Here is an 18,061-nt window from a genome sequence, read left to right on the forward strand (position 1 = left end):
ATCATAGTCATCATTTAGTATTTAATTATTGACTTGTTTGACGTGAGAAGTATTATTATGGGAGTACTTCAGCATGCATGTTTTTCTTTCTTTTTAGTGTAATCGATTTTTCGTTGACTAATCATTTTCAGCTAACCAAACGCATGATAATCCTAAAAATCAATTTGCGAAAAGTTCTTTCACTCAAACAAACACACCCTTAAATTCGGCATTATAGACACTTCACCTGTAAATTGTTATGTGACTTCCAGTGAAATCGAACTTATTGTGCGCAACAAAAAAGTTTGAACAATGGGTTATTGTGATTTAACTTGAGTTATTTCTTTGAATTCTACCGTTTTCTGTTCTTCACTGGACGATGAAAAAAAGGATTGAACGTAAACGTTACCTATCATGTTGAGCTTGACTTTATATCGATGACTCCACGTTGCATACAATTATGGTACGTTTGGAAAAAGAGGAGGGGAGAGAACATGGCCAAATGGAGAAGAAAATTGGACAAAATCAATAAATTTTCCTCCATTTTCTAGTCATAAATCTGTATACTTCGTCCTACTTTCTACACATCTTCATTCCTCCTATGTCCTCCTATTGTCAAACGGATAGCATTTTCATTCCACTTTATGAGCTCGTCCTTGATTAAAGGTGGCCGGTTTCAAGATGGGTAGATTCCAAATCTGGAACCTAAAACCTATCATATTAGAACCGGCTCACTATTTTTAGAACCCAAACCTACTATATTTTCCCTGGAACCGATCTTGATTTTTCGGTCCGGTTTCAGGATCTGCCCGAGAATCTATTTTTCTTTTGTTCCTTTGTTTGGTTATAAGCGTAGTTGGTATATTCTTTTTAACACAGTGTTCTAAGAGTGTTAATAAAACCAAATACACATGTTGAGCCGCAATTCAACAGGGGCAAAGGCAATGTTAATTGTCTGTCGGACATCTCCTAAGCCAACAGAAACTGCTAAAGGATCAAACTGTGAATTTTGAGCTCAAAGAATCTTAGACCTGGATGCAACCTATGGGGGGCAGGGTGATGGCGTTCTAATTTGCACATGGCGGGGGCAATTGGTGCTCGCCAGGCAACGCTTCTTGTGATTTGACAAGCCCGCACACAAAGGAGGAACAAGACTCACCTTGCTTCCAACAGAAAATTAGTAGGCTAGGCATGTCGACGGCAAAGACAGGCCACAAATCGGAGTTCGTGAGCTGCAAAAGAAAGATAGGCGGAGGTAGGGTTGCTACGGGGAGAGAGAGAGAGGGGGGCAACAACGAGGGAGATGTAGCCTGATCGCTTCGGGCTGGGTTGCCGCGGGCGCAAGGGAAAGTGGGAGACCGCAAGAGGACATGGCGGCGAGGGGTTCTTGCAGTGAGAGGGGGCGACTACGCCATGCGAACGAAGAGGAAAGAAGAGAATATGAGAAATAGAGGAGGCCGAGGTTAGGAAAAAAGAAAAAGATGCCTCGCGAAAAATTAGGGCTTTTAGGCTTTATGAAATCGGTTGCAAATTCGGTATGGTTTCCGAGTGGTTCTTCACTCAGAATCGGGAATCGGATCGGTTCTCACTAGTTCCAAAAATTTGGAATCGAGAACTAAATTTATTTTCAGGACGGTTCGGTTCCTTATTTTGGTATTTCATACACTCTTCTATCTGGAGCGACATTATGATCTCTCCACACCACCAACCTTTTGTAACCTTCTTTTCCGGGGACCGTCTTCATGCAGAATTATTTCTTTTCGTAGTCGTTGTTTCATTATTTTTTTGGTAAGGTGGTGTCAATTTAATGTCCAATGCAATAAATTCATTGCTCCGAGAAATCAATGAAAGCAAATGTTGAGTACACATCAAAGGATTATGTCCCTTCACATCAAGGAACCCCAAAATGTAAACCGGCCAATGTAGACAGATCATTTTGGCCAAAATCTAATCAATAATTCTGAAACGATCTCTCAATCCGTCATTCCCTTGGGGATCTCAAAGTCGAATAAGGCAAGCCATAAGTCCAAGTTTAGGCCCCATCACGTGGACCGACTGCCCCATTGCACCTGCATTTGAGGGCCGGATCAATTTCTGGCCTCTCAATTTTTTATTGATACTTCTTATCATTTGGACGTGTCTACCATCAACGTCTCCTCCGCTGACTAAGTTATTCATGACCTAACTCGGGTGGCCACTCTTTCTGCTTTGCTGATACTTTTTATTTTCTATTTTCAAGTAGGGAAAGTTTGACACCTCTCAGTGCTTCAATTAATCTCTATGATTCCATATCGGTCCGTTTTTTCAAGACAGTATTTCATAAGGATGGACACTTCAATGACAAAATTGCAAAATAGGGCCTAGTCATTCAGCTTTTCCCCTTTTGTGAAAAGGGCATCCATGATTACCTAAGAAGTTGCACCCACATAGGTTGTCTTTTCATACGGACAAGTAGTCCCTATTTGGTGAGTGACAAGCATGTGTCACGCCGACGCTCAAGATCGCAAATCATGCGGCACTTAAGCTTCCTTTGACTCTTACTTGGACACCATAGCTCAACCTTCCCTGATGTACCGCTCACTAACCCACTCGGATCATAAAGAGAGAAAGTGTTTAGAGAGAGAAACTATGGAAGAAAATGTACTTCTATTACTCGAATGTTGGATAATACAAATGAGGGAAATGGTGCCCCTATTTATATATGAGGCCTTCCAATTACTATCATTAATTGCCCCTTAGAGATCCACTCTCCCCAACTAACGTCTGTCTTATTAAATACAAGACTACCATCTACCTTATTAAATGTAAGAAATATCTTATATATAAATTGTTAACACAATGATATTTCGAGGAAGAAAATCACGTTCCTCACTTTTCGTATTTCTTCTTATTAAATTTACAATGACCTAGAAGCGTATATATATATAAAGAAAAAAAGAATCTTAAAAATATATCCTCTAAACTAGCTAACTATAATCCTTGATTCTAGCTAATTACAATCATAAATATATTTTACAGCTCATTCTCACATAAATATATATTTCCCATACCATCCATAGGAATATTTTAGAATCCTCATGAAACCCCAAGAGCCCAAGACACTTCAAGCCTTGCCAATCATCTAGGCTATCTCTACGATCAGTCGAGTCTTGAAACCTTCGGTCCCTGACACATGCATGCCACTCACATACGAGTCTGAAGAATAAAAAAAAAAACAAACTTGAACCCAAAGTTTAGCAACCCCATGACATGATAATGTTCATGTGCAATATGTCATGGCTAATCATGTTCAAAACATGATAATAAAATGAAATGACATGACATGACATGTGGAGATTAAATCTCAAACACGCATTGCATCACATTGCAATAATGACATGCGCCATGATATGGTGGATGATGAAATGACATGACAATGATCACATTCAATATGACATGAAAAATAAGGTTTCAAAATCCAATAATGAAATGACATGACCTGATAATATTCACAAGAAATATGACATGGCAAATCGAATTCAAAACCAGATATGCAATTGACACCACGCGAGGAGCGTTCTCTGATCAATTTGCCGCTTTACTCGGACAAGGTCACGTTCATTTAGAAACGCACATCTGTTAACACAATGATATTTCGAGGAAGAAAACCACGTTCCTCACTTTTCTCGTATTTCTTCTTATTAAGTTTACAATGACCTAGAAGCGTATATATATACAAAGAAAAGAAAGAATCTTAAAAATTATATCCTCTAAACTAGCTAACTATAATCCTTGATTCTAGCTAATTACAATCATAAATATATTTTACAGCTCATTCTCACAACATCTTCCTTTCTGCCAAGTCAAGACAGAATCATGTATTTCAATTCAGAATCATGATACTAATATATACATGCGTGCGGCCTCAGTTAATGGGTTCAAATTGCTATGTATATTGGCTTTTGACATCCAGTCTCATTGCCATAGCCACACACGAACCCATTTCCTTCGGCATATGACCTATGGGTTGGCTCCCAGATAAAAGAGGTCTTTTTAATGCACCACCACGTATTATAGGCCTCGAGAGTCGATTCCGAAATTCCAATCCGATTGAGAGAGCTACCTCTAGGTGATCAGCCCACGGACACCTACAAACACGAGAAAACACACGGAAAGAGAGAAATGCAAGAACCACTTCAAAATGAGAGAGTTTCAAGAGAGCGAGAGAAAGGAAAACACTCATCAATATCATGATCTCAAAGTGAAGAAGGGCGCCTATTTCTATGCAAGGAGGCACGCTACTAGTCGAGGCATGGCCGCCTTGTCATGAGGCTTGCCCCCCTCAGGTCAGGGCTTACATGTTTCGGGTCTCGCTTCTTTTGCATCTAATGACCAATTCGTGTGATCTTCGCACCCGAAAAAAGCTTGTGATGAGAGCTTTCCAACAAGCCATACATTGCTGCAGTACTTAGCAAAAAAATGGCAAAAGTACACTAGAAATGCCATAACTTGTGTACGGCGATCACTTTAGTGCCATAACTTTTTTTCGGATCACTTTGGTGTCAACTTTTTTGAAAAACGATCATTTTAGTGCCAATGCTGATGTGGCTCGCTGGAAATCCGATGTGGCGCTGACACGGCTCGCCGGAGAGGTCCAGTCAACATTAAAAAGCAAAAACGATGCCGTTTAGTCAGCTGACGTGTACTTTTTTTTAAAAAAAAATTAAATTATATTAAATAAATAAAAAGCCTGCAGCAGCGGCGAGGGAGCCCTCGCCGCTGCTGCCGCCAACCCACCACCGCCGGGAAGGGCCGGCAGTGGTGGGCGCAGTTAGAGGTGGCCACGGGCCGGTTTTGGCCCGGAACCGGCCCGGTCAAACCCGGGCCCGGCCTGTTGACCGGGCCAGCGGTTCGGAACCGGAACCGGCCCGTGGTATACGGGCCCGGTTCCGGTTCCACAAAAATTTGAACCGGCTCGGAACTGGCGGTTCCGGGCCAGTTCTGGGAAAAAAATAAATAAATAAATAAAAAAAGGCTGCGGGCGAGGCAGCACATGCCTACATTGCAGGCCATGCTGCGGCGACAGCGGCAGACCCGTTGCCAGGCAACGGCCAAACCCAAAAAAAAAAAAAAATTATCCGCAACAGGGCCTGCAGACGTGCAGGCCCTGCTGCGGGCTTGCACCTTGCGGCCCGTTGGGGCAACGGCTACGCCCCAACGGGTGTTTTTATAAAAAAAAAAAAAAAAACACATAACCTTGCAACGGTTATGTTTTATTTTTTTTAATTCTAAATTTTCTTCTATTTTTTTCCTATAAATTCTCTCAAATTCTCACAATACACACACAATTCTCTCAAATTCTCTTCTCTCAAGTCTCAAATTTTCTCAATACTCGAAATTCTCTGAAATTCTCTCAATTTTCTCAATTCACGCAATTCTTTCTTAATTCTCCCAATTAATCCGCTCAATTCTCTCAAAACATTCGAAAAATGGCAAGTGGAAGTCGAGTGCCAACTGGCAAAGGTAAAAATATCGCGACGGAATCCCATCATTCTTTTGATCCTCGTGAATATGCAGATTTTTCAAGATGATGAAATCAACATTTTTCGCGATGTGGAGCGCGTCCCGACGCAAGAAAGTTTTCATCCTCCTGCTGAAATATCTACAACAAAGGAAGCGAAACGGGAATTTACATCTGACATTTGGAATCACTTCACGAAAATGGAAAGGTTTGATATCGGTCAAAAAAGGTATGATATAATTTGTAAATATTGTGGAAAAATATATAAATATACAGGTGAACAAGGATATGAAACATTTAAACGACATCTTATGAGCAAACATCCAACCGAAACGGGAATCGATATTGGGCAACAACAAATTTCCGGGTACGTCAATCTTAACACTTCCCCTTTATTTCGTTTTAATGAAAAAACTTATAAGGAAGAATTAGGCAAATTTATTTCCGTTGAGCATTTAGCATTTAATTTTGGAGAAAGATTTGGTTTTAATGAATTTGTACAAAAAGCATGTGCTCTACAAGCAAAACGTGTTCCTAGAAATTCAATTAAACGAGTAATTAAAGATCTTTACAAAAATGGAAAAAATGATTTACAAAAAAATTTTATGCAATTTAATAGATGCGTGCATATAGGTAGTGATATTTGGAGTGATCATTGGCAAAATCATTCTTACATGGGCATAACATGTCATTGGATAGATGACGAGTGGACTATTCAAAAAAGAGTTATTGCATTTAGAGTTTTCGATGATCATCATGCGGCAAATAATATTTATTGAATAATTAGGCAAGTTTTAGAAGAATATTATTTGCTTAACAAAATTTTTTCAATTGGTTTTGATAATGCCGCAGCAAATACCGCTTCAATTGCCGAGTTAGAAAATATTTGTAAACCCGCTTTTGGCGGAAAATTTTTTCACATTAGATGTGCTTGTCATGTTTTAAATTTATGTGTACAAGATGGTTTGAAAACTCTTGATATTTTTCTTCAACCAATAAAAACGGCGATTCAATTTTTATGGAAACATCCCCAAAAAATGAAAGAATGGGGTAGATTTTGTAGAGAAAATGGCAAAAAGCCAAAAAGATTTCCAAGAGATGTTCCAACTCGTTGGAATTCTACTTTCCACTTGCTTAGTGAATCTTTAGCATATAAAGATTTATTATGTACATTCATTTCTAATAATATACCTCAGATTAATTTATACCCACAAGAGTGGCATATTTGCCAAAAAAATTTAGATCTTTTAAAGGTTTTTAATGATGCAACTTATACTTTGTCTGGTGTTTATTATCCTACTACACATTTATTTTTAGTAGAGTGTACTAATATTGTCGGAACTTTTGATGAATATGAAAATGATGTTGAATTACAACATACTATAGTTGCAATGAAAATGAAATGGCTTCATTATTATAGTGAAATTCCCATGATTTATTTAGTTGCTTGTGTTTTTTATCCGCGTTGCAAATTGGATGGCTTAAATGATTTTTTGCGTGCGTATTATCAATGTTTACATTATGATGTGACAAATGTTACAACCATAGTACGTGAGGTTAAAAACATAGTGATAGAATTATATAATGAATTTTATACTAAATATAATTTAGATGATATTAGATCTTCTCAATCTACGGAGATACAAAATGACAATACAGGTAAAATTAGTAGAGGGTACCAACTTTTATTGCATAGACAAAAAAAAATAAAAGGGAGTAATAGGAAATATTTCTGAATTAGAGAGTTATCTAACCATTTTATTTGAGTTCACTGAAGCCGAAGGTGGTGCAGATTTTTTTATTTTGGATTGGTGGAAGAGGCACGCAAGCCAATACCCAATCCTTTCTCTTATTGCAAAATAGATTTTTTCAACCCCTTGTTCCACAGTTGCGATCGAACAAGCATTCAGTGCCGGAGGTAATATTTTGAACGAACATCGTTCAAGATTAGATCCAAAATCAGTGGAGATGCAAGCTTGTGTTGCTAATTGGACGAAGGCTCAATACCGGCAACAAGAGATAGATCGGAATAATGAATCCGAATTCTTTAACGACGGAGATACTACCGCTACCAGTATCGGTACTGGAACGGATAGTGACGATTGAGGGTAAAAGAACTATTGGAGTTGACAAATATTTCGGGAACTCTTGTTTCTCATACCGGGTACGCCCACGTGAGTTTAGGGAAACCGAAATATAATCCGACGATATGTAACATCTGGTCCCCTGCGCACGGAATGCTTAGGTTTTGGGATAATTTTAGGGTATATATATTGTACTCCTTTTTTTTTAAGATCGTTGTAACAAATTGTAATGTGCTTAATGATAATTTATTAAGTTGAAGCCCTCTCTTTCTCTCTTGTCTTTTTGTCCTCAAATTTGAGTACAATTTACATTTTAATCACAATTTATATTGAATAATGTTCTATAACAATAATAGTATTTTTTTATTTTTTTATTTTTTTATTTTCATTTATGTTTTTCCTTTTCTGTTTTTCTTCTTTTTCTTTTCCTTTTCCTTTTCCTTTTCCTTTTCTGTTTTTCCTTTTTCTCTTTTGTCTTTTTTCCTTGTTTCTGTTTTTTAAAATTATAATTTATATTTTATTTTTTTTTTCTTCCTCCGCGGCCGGCCATGGTCGGGGCCTGCGCGGAGGTTGCCGGCGTCGGGCGAGGGGCCCTCGCCGGCGTCGCGGGCGGCCTCGCGGGCCGGGCGGCCCTCGCCGACGCCGGCGAGGCTCGGCCTCGCCGCAACGGCGAGGCTCGACCTCGCCGGCGTCGGCGAGGCCGGCCCTCGCATGGGCCGGGCGAGGCCGGCCTCGTCCGACGCCGGCGAGGCTCGGCCTCGCACGCAGGCGAGGCTCGACCTCGCCCGAGCGGCGAGGGCCGCTCGCTGAGGCCGGCGACTCCCTCCGCGCCGGCCCGGCTATGGCCGGCCGTGGAGGAAGAAAAAAAAAAAAAAAGGAAAAGAAAAAAAACAAAAAAAAATCGGAACGGCCCGAACCGGCCGGTTCCGGTTCACACTTGGCCACGAACCGGAACCGGTCGGTTCCGAACCGTGGCCACCTCTAGGCGCAGTGGTCGGCGAGGGCCGGATCCGGCGATGCGAGACCTCGCCATCGCCTGGGTCGCGACGGCGAGTCTCGCCTCGCCCGGCGGCGAGGTCTCGCCTCGCCCGCGAGGCGAGGTCGACCTCACCGTCGCGACCCGTGCGACGGCGAGGTCGGCCTCGCTTCGCTGGGCGAGGCGAAACCTCGCCTTCGCTGGGCGAGGCGAGACTTCGCCGTCGCCTGGGTCGCGACGGCGAGGTCTCGCCTGGGTCGCGACGGCGAGGTCTCGCCTCGCCGACCACTGCCCCCACCACCGCCGGCCCTTCCCGGCGGTGGTGGGTTGGCGGCAGGAGCGGCGAGGGCTCCCTGATCAAGGAACTTTCTATTAAGAAAACAATCTATGATAGCCTACTCCTCTATTTACAAACACAGAGAGATATACTGAATCTTTAGGTTGGGACAGGGTCGATGGCAACACAAAGAGATACACTAAAGTCTTTTAACTGGGACGGAGCCAAAGGAAAACATATCAGATTAACAAGCACAACTGTGATAAGCTCTATAGAGCTCTAACAGTTCCTGAGGATGATAAAAAAAAGTACGGTTTCTTGAAAGTCCCAATCTCCTGTATGTCAGTATAAACAAATAAACATACAATGTTTTCGACCAAAAAAAAAAAACATACAGTGTTGTGAATCAAATGGAAAAGAAATGCAAACAGAGAAAGCAGAAAGCATATTTTATTGCAATAAGAGAGGTACTACAAAAAAAAAATAGTCGTGTTAGCAACATTTGCAAGCAATACAACATAAATGCATAATCAACCCCACCCCCCAAGTGAATCTAGATGCATGGTATCAGTTCTCCTCTAGTTGGGGCTTTAAATACATTCGTAAGCCCGTCACTTCTACTTGTAGGATAGACTTGGTTGCTATCATAATTTTTCTTCTTTCTTGACGTGCCTGCTACTTTAACTAGAACTCCAACTGCAACTGCAGCAAGTGATGCTGCTTCAACAGGTGGTTGTTTTACTGTTGCTTAATTTCTTGTCCTTTCTCTAACATGTTAGGCAATACCGCTCCGCGGGCCACAAGGTAAGTTCTTTGTTGCGGTGTGGGTAGGAAAAATTACCAAATCAGTTATAAACCTATTGTAATTATGCCAATTCAGTCATAAATCTTTTTTTTTGCCAATTCAGTCCTAAATCTTTTGTAATTGTGTTGTTTCGGTCCATCTGGCCAATTTTGGCCGGCCGGTACTGACGTGGACGCCGAGCGGCTGGCCAACGCCGTAGTGGCAAATTTTAAAATATTTTTTTCCTTTCTCTTTCCTTTTTTCTTTTCTTTCCTTCTTCCCTTGGCCGGTCGCTAGACCAACTAGAGGCTAGGGCCGGCGAGGGCCAGCCTCACCCTCGCCCTCGTCATCGCGGGAGAGGTCAAGCCTCACCCAGCCATGGTGAGGCTCAGCCTCACCCAGATCTGACGAGCTCTCTCACCCAGCCATGGTGAGGCTCAACCTCGCCAGATCTAGGCGAGATTGAGCTTGCCCGCAACGGCAATCTCCCTCGCCAGTGCCAGCAAGGGTGAGCCTCACCAGTTGCCGGCGAGGTCTCGTCGGCCCTAGCCCCGGCCAGTGTCCACACCAGTGACGGTCGGCCAAAATTGACCTGATGGACTAAAACGGCCAATTTTAGACTGTTTTGGTAATTTTTCCAGCGTGGGTGTGGCTTGCATGATCATCAACTCTGCATCTTGCCCTGTCTAGTACTTGTACTCTTACCATGACACGACTAGATTTCATTAGTAACCAAGAAAGCAAGTAAAAAGCAAAATTCAAATAAAATCGCTACTTATAGTCCCATGAACAGGCCTCAACATAGTCCCACCCGCAATTGTTGTGCCACCAGCAGCATCAGATATTGGTGTCCCAATAGTAGCACTAGCAATCAGTGTGGCACCAACAACACTTACAATTACACTAGCAGAACCACAAGTATTGCTACTTGCACAATATTAATATACAATCTTGCTCACCAAGCAAGCATAACACAATGGAAATGAAAGTACTTACATTTTTTGACATTTGTTTATTAATTAGACTTCCGATGCTGACTGGACCATCACGTCAGCGATTTTCAACCAAAATTAGCCAAAAGGACTTCATTGCAATTCGTTAAAATATTTAAGACTAAATTGTCAAAAGGTTCGTGACTCAATTGGCATAATTGAAAGGTTTATGACTCAATTGGCCGTCGTACAATAGATTTAGGACTTTTTGGACAATTTTCTCATTATCGGAATGATAAGGTTATGTGAGCTATTCAAGTCTTGATATCACGAGGTACTAGTTTTCAATGGAAGAGTAGTTGTTGCATTTAAACGGGTTGTTATACTCGCTTCCGTAGGATCCTTTATGAAGTTATCAGCTTATTCTCTAGGTTCATTATGACGAATCTTGGGTTTGGATCGTTACAAAGTTGGTATCAAAGCTTATGTCATAAGAGTGATAGGGCCTTGTGAACTGTTTAGGTTTCAATATTATTAGGCACACGTTACACATGGAGAATTAGTTCTTATTTTTAGACTTGCACTATACTAGCTTCCACAAAACGTTGGTGAAGGTATCGACCTAGTTCTCATGGTCCATTACGGCGAATTTTGGATCGGGGTTGGTGTGGTTGTGTGTGTGTGAGAGAGAGAGAGAGAGAGATCCGTGCTCCGAATAATTTTCTCCTGTTTAAAGATGTTCCCTTCGTGGGAATGCTGGTGGGGGTGTAAAGGTACAGGACACCAGAACACTAATCTCTCTAGGGCCTATATAAGCAAAACTAGCATTTGTACTTTTATGCAATATGGGAGGTCCACATTCGACTCAATAATTTCCACCCGAAGGCCTTTACACATATTGAGGATTCCCTCTGGGTTTGTCATGCATTCAAAAATAAAACCACTGATGTTATTGATCTTACAGCATGTGTCATATCATGTCTTATATGCAATCCAAAATAGTCCTCACTGTCCTTCCATTGTTTCAGTGCATAATGCCATCAAACTCATCTGACTCAGCCAAAAGAAAGGAAAAGAAAAGAAAAAGGGCAGTGGCTGCGAGAAATTCGTATTAGAAAGAACCGTGAAGATTGTGACTGTTCAAGTGACGGTCCTCTTGATCGTCGTTATATATTTGACTGTTCAAGCAAAAGATAATCCAGTACAGTCAGAAACGAATTTTCTGGGGTCCAGGGTTGATAAGCCACTAAAATTGTCGAAAGCTTCTATGGTTAGTAGTCAAGCTCAACCCAAAGACAAGTAGGGATAGGATCAAGTTGACTTCAGTCACCATAATATATTTCATGAACACTATTGATAATCTGAAAACTAAACCCTTCATTAGCAACACCATAAGCTTCGGTTTCAGAGATCGAGCTTGATTCTCTAACCAGGATTCCAAGAAACACATGACGGGGTCGAGCTCAACTCTATTTGGAAGACAAATTTTGACTTGAGGGCCATGTACAAGCCTGTGAGTTATGACCAAGAGCTTGTGTGACTAAGTATTGTTGAGGTGGTGCATTACTTATTGAGTAGGTTATGTGCTTTCTTAGCAATGAGACTGACTCACCAACAGCGTTTTGCAGGTTTGTCTAGATGGGAGAGAACAGGAGATCGAAATCTTAAGATAAGAGTGTGCAGCGGAAGTTAAATGAAATCCGAGTTGTTACAGCATGACTATCCCAATTGCTAGTTCAAGTCGGAACTAAAATATAAATCTTTTTAGCTTGACATAGGGGAAAATCTACTCTACCTTGTAAGTTGTATTGATAATTTGTAATCTCAAACTTGGACTCAGTTCTAAATTCATATTCAGATGAACTCTTGGGTAAAGGCATTGGGCCATCAACAAGGAGTTATGCTTCCCTCCCTTGTTTACGGAGCTCCAAGTACCGGTCGAGATGTTGGGCCTGGGAAACAAGGATGACAACATGATAGGGGAATTTGCTTTATCCGATTGTGCAATCTTTTGCTAGAACTCTTTTATTGCACAACATATTTCGAAACGGGATACTTTTTTAAAACGCAAGGACATATATAAATTTTTTTCGGATAGATAATGTCAGTGCTATATTACCAGCCTTGATTACTCTCTTTTTGAAGAGGAAAAAGGGTGAGAGTAATCGATCAGGGTGGCTACTTTCTTTAGACATTACTAAGCCCCCAAATTTCTACAAATCGCACAAGAATGGAACACAGATGAAAGCCATCATCGACCAATGCCGCCTTCACATGGTGCTCCACCATGACTTGGGCGTCTATAATAGACATCATCCAGCGGAGGTCATTATTCCCCTCGAAATTAAGTAAAAGGTACCTGTTATAAAGGAGTCTTCTCCGGCGGTCATCCCATTTAAGAGGCCGGGCCAATTGAGGGATAACAATCGGTTGAGGTACCGATGGAGCTTCGAGAGAGTAACCAATTCTCCGGCCATAGAATATTTAGCTTGGGAGTTCACTGAGTTGCATGATCTCCACCGGACCACTGTGAGATGGCTTTTTCCCGTCACACAAGAGTGTGTGTGTATATATATATATATATATACCTTCATTTCAAAAGTTCAATTTGGGCATAAGCCCAATATATTATTTGAGGACAAAAGTAGTACTTCAAGCCCATAAAACTCAAAAGTGTTAGCCCATCATGATTGCCCAACGGGTTGTCCTTTTCTTAACCCAAACACATTCCATTGCCTTGCATGATGTGAGCAGTACATGATATTTCAAGGTTATACTTTTTCCAACAATCTAAGGGTTCATCTTAGTCACGGATTGCTCGATGAAATTGATACAATCGTAACATCTTAGCATCATTTAGACAAAAATAGACTCAAATCTTCAATTCCTTAACATGTTTTGCAATCCTCACAAAGAAATTTACTACACCATAATATAAAGAACAGAACACCAAAAATGTCAAAATTTTTGTATGGTGTTTGCTTCAATGCCAAAACTTTTTGAGCAATCACTTGAGTGTCACTTGGTAAAAAAAACATCCATTTAAGTGACATCGGCGATTTTCTTAGCCAAAAAATCCAACGTGGCAATAATTTATTATAAATCAGCTAACTTGGCTGCCGGAGAATTTCAATCGGCAAAAAAAAATGTCATTAGCCCTTGTTCTTTTCTCCAAATTGACAAATTGAGGCTAAATTAGAGCCAAGAAACAAATCCTAACTCTCATCCATTGAAATTACAAGTAAAATTGTATGTGATCAGTTGCAGGAGAGAGCAAGAACCCCAAAAGAAGTAAAGTCGAGGTCATTGAAGAAGAGGAGTTGTGAGACCTTGGAGTGGGCAAGAAGGATGAAGCAAACAGGAAGGATGAGGGCAAGTGTGATTTGGATGAAAAATCTTCCTCCAAGTTAGGACGATCTTGTAGGACTCTCTATATAAGTCAAAAAAACCCAAGATATTGCAGCTCATGCTAGTCTCTATTATTTTTTTCCTTTTGCACAAAAAGTAAAAGAATTGAGTGATTGTTGTTCTAGTTCAAGGTGATTCTTGAAGTAAAACAAGCAAAGAGATATTATGGGAAAAGTGCCAAAAAAGTCTTAAACCTTTTGCATTAGTGCCAATTTAGTCCTAAACCTTTTTTTTTGTGCCAATTCAGTCCTAAACCTTTTGCATTAGTGCCAATTTAGTCCTAAACCTTTTTGGTGCCAGAGTCCTAAACTTTTTAAATTGGTGCCAATTCAGTCCTAAACATTTTGTTTTTGTGCCAATTTAGTCTTCCGGTCAATTTGATCGGAATTTGCCGACGTGGACGCCTTGGCTTGGCGGCGATCGGTCACCGAGCACCGCGTGGACAACTTTAATAATATTTTCATTTTTTTTGAATTTTTATTTTTTTTCCACTTTTTTTTTGTCCCCCCCTCCTTCCTCTGGCCGGTTGCCCGTCCGGCGACCAGCCAAAGGCCAGAGGCTGGCGAGCCTGACCTCGTCGGCCATTGGCGAGGGTGGCGGCCTCGCCCGGCGAGGGCTCGAGCCTCGCCAGATCCGGCGAGGTCGGGCCTTGCCCGATCCGGCGAGGTCGGGCCTCGCCGCGGCCTCCGGCGAGGGCTCGAGCCTCGCCATGGTCGTGCGAGGCCCGACCTCGCCGGATCTGGCGAGGTCGAACCTCGCCCGAGCAAGGCGAGGCTTGAGCCCTCGCCGGAGGCCGCGGTGAGGGCGAGCCTCGCCATGGTCGGGCTAGGCCCGACCTCGCCGGATCTGGCGAGGTCGAGCCTCGTCCGACCAAGGCGAGGCTCAAGCCCTCGCCGGAGGCCGCGGCGAGGCGAGCCTCGCCATGGTCGGGCGAGGTCACCGGCGAGGCTCGACCTCCCCAGATCCGGCGAGGTCGGGCCTCGCCCGACCATGGCGAGGCTCGCCCTCGCCGCGGCCTCCGGCGAGGGCTCGAGCCTCACTCGACCAAGGCGAGGCTAGCCCTCGCCGGGCGAGGCCGCCGCCCTCGCCAGTGGTCGGCGAGGTCAGGCTCGCCGACCAGAGGAAGGAGGGGAGGACCAAAAAAAAAAATGGAAAAAAAAAAGAAAAAAGAAGGAAAAAAAATAAAAATTCAAAAAAAATATATTATTAAAGTTGTCCACGTCGGCGCCGGTGACCGGCCGGCAAGCGTCCACGTCGGCAAATTCCGGTCAAAATTGACTGGAATGACTAAATTGGCACAAAAACAAAAGGTTTAGGACTGAATTGGCACCAATTTAAAAGGTTTAGGACTGAATTGGCACCAATGCAAAAGGTTTAGGACTGAATTGACATCAAAAAAAGGTTTAGGACTAAATTGGCACTAATGCAAAAGGTTTAGAACTTTTTTGGCACTTCTCCCGAGATATTATGTAAAGCTTCTCATGGTAGATGAAGATGGGGTCGTTGGGCACATATATCATCCATCAACTATATCTTTGTCCTCAAGATCTCAAGCATGAAACATTTGTTCGTGATCAACAGCTTCAGGAATCGGTCCATGCCTTCGTCATGGCCCTCTTTTCAATTCAGGTCTAGCGCATCATAGCTCTCCTCGAAGTCCTGCAAGGATGTGGATTCAACCGATGTGTCTCACCGGCCTTGTCTTCTTCTTCACTTCAAGGCCTCCTCCTCCTCCTCCAAGTGTGAAGAACTGATCCCTTCTTCGCCCATTCTTTGGATTTTGTCATCCCAAATGGCAACGAACAAGATTTGGAGCACCATGAATGCAAACTAGAGGCTAAGACAAAGAGCTCTGTATCTCCATCGAGAAAATAGAGCTTTGCTATTTTAGCTAGAGAGTGAGAGTTTTCGCCAACTTTAATAAAGTGCAGTCATTCACTTTGCTATGTTGAACGAAAAATTTTCCACGCTGGACTTCGATTTAAAAAAAAAAAAAAAAACCTATGTCGAGGTCAAAATTTAATTTAAAAAGTCACATAGGAAGAATCGCAAGAGACATATAAATAATCGTTTTTCCACCGATGGGAGCACAGAAGTGATCGCCCAAAAAATTTTGACATTGAAGTATACTTCTAGTTATGGTACTTTTAGTTCCCTTTTCTCCGGTGACATAACCCAACCCCTTACCATTCTTCAATCACCCCACAATGGGGATGGGCGGTGGCTGTCCAACCCTTCCTGTATGAGTTCTTATTCGCCCCAAACAGTGGTAAGCTGAGGATGGCACAGGCTTTTCCGCTCCCAGCCAACCATTCTAAGAACTCGATCTATTGGTTGCCAATTGATCTCCCTTAGTTATTTAAAAATGTTCGAGAGCGTTATCCTTGTTTTTTGTCAGAAAAGTGTATTGCTCGTTACTCAGGTAACAATCGCGGGTACAAAAAGTCAGAATCGGCACAAAGAAGAGCCCATAGGGCTTCAGGGGGTTTGGACAACCAACAAAGGCCAGGCGTCTATCTCTATGTGCTTTAACCAAATAATGTACCATCTTGTTCGCATTTCTGAATGGGCCAGGGATAAATCATCAAAGCCCATTAACTTCCTCTTAGCTACACTGATAAGCACCTCCCCATTAACTTGCCCTGTCAATGCTCTTATCAGAACTAAATTGTCTGACTGGAGTTGGAGACTTCGTGTGCTTAGAAAATCTAGAGTTTCTACTAGAGCTCTCGCTTCTGCCTGAGCTGCTGAAGTTACACATACAGAATCCGTCCACCAATTGCAACGTTGCAATCACGGCACACAGCTAATCGCTCCTTCCGTCGAGCCCTCTGCGAAGGATCAGATCTGAGGTGAGTCTTCTTCAACAGAGTCGTTTTTCCTTTCCAATTTGTTCCATCTGCCGATATTCTGATGCATGGCCCAAGCCGAACTCAGGAGATGCCATGGATTTGGAGTTTGCTTGCGAAAGGTAGAATTGTTTCTGGATTTCCATATATGCCTAAGAGTCAACTGCTAAAAGCTCAAAGGTCGCCGTGGTACTCTTGAAATTCAACAGCCATTCTTTAATTTTAACGAGCACGTCATTATCGATGAGGATCTGGAGGGTGGGGTCTAACCAAACTTGGCATGCTCAAGGGTATAACAAGAATATATCCTCCACAGCCTCCGGTTGTCGACTGCGCAGCTCACATGTATCCTCTTCGGTGATTCTCTTCCTTAATAAGTTTGCTTTTGTTGGTAATGCATCCTGGCATATATTCCATAAGAAGAGCTTGATTTTTGGGTTGGTATTGGCCCTCCAAATCTTTGTCCATAGGCTTCGAGGGGTCTGATAAAAGGATCGGCACTGCTTTTCGTTTTTCTCCCTGCATTTGTTATACCCACTTTTCACTGAATATACTCTAGACTTTGTGTTTGTCTAGACCAATTTGTCCTCCTGTTCATGTGTATTCAATGGAATTCCTAGGATTTCATTTTTCAATTCTTCATCACACAGTTCATTCGAAGCTAATATCTTCCAGGTTGAGTTATCTAGGTTAATCAGTTCCGCCACTCTCTGAGGCTCTCCTCTGTTAGCAGGACCGCCAATCACTCCTCTGGAAATCCATTTGTCTTCTTTAATTCTGATATTTTTCCCCATTTCCCATTGACCACATGACGGAAGGACTAATAGTTTCTCAGCTTATATGAAGGCTTTACCCGCCCCACTTTGGTCGAGTTCCCCTACCTGCTCTCCAAAAGTCACAGTTCGGGAAGTGGAGTCCTTTTAAGATGTAGCCCCATAAAGAATGATCCTGTGCCAACCGCCAAGCTTGCTTTCCCCGCATTGCTCTATCGAAAGTTACCAAATCTCAAAAGCCCAAACCACCTTTATCCTTTCTGAGTTTGAAAATCTCCCATTTTCTTTGATGTAATACCTTTCTATTCTCGCTATTATTCCTCTGACGTTAAATGTTCTTTCCAACCCTCCAACTTCGTAACACCCATGACAAAACCCAAGCGAACATTTGTTTCTTAGATTCACCCCAATAAGAAGGTATCCCCAAATATTTACCCGTTTTCACAATTTCTGGGACACAAAGTTCCATTAACAAGTTATGCTTGAGTCTTTGAGGACA

The 18,061-nt window shown here is 42.3% G+C and overlaps 1 long non-coding RNA gene across 1 annotated transcript; it reads left to right on the plus strand.

The window, feature by feature from the left end:
- The first annotated feature begins 16,586 nt into the window (after nt 1–16,586).
- Nucleotides 16,587–17,422, plus strand: LOC130135620 (uncharacterized). Its single transcript, XR_008814909.1, has 2 exons — nt 16,587–16,792; nt 16,878–17,422. It is a non-coding gene; the product is annotated as an uncharacterized LOC130135620 (long non-coding RNA).
- Nucleotides 17,423–18,061: the final 639 nt, after the last annotated feature.

Source organism: Syzygium oleosum, unplaced genomic scaffold (genome assembly GCF_021117445.2).
Source record: "Syzygium oleosum isolate NSW1041296 unplaced genomic scaffold, Sole_v2.1 Sole_v2.35, whole genome shotgun sequence".
NCBI classification, from domain to species: domain Eukaryota; kingdom Viridiplantae; phylum Streptophyta; class Magnoliopsida; order Myrtales; family Myrtaceae; genus Syzygium; species Syzygium oleosum.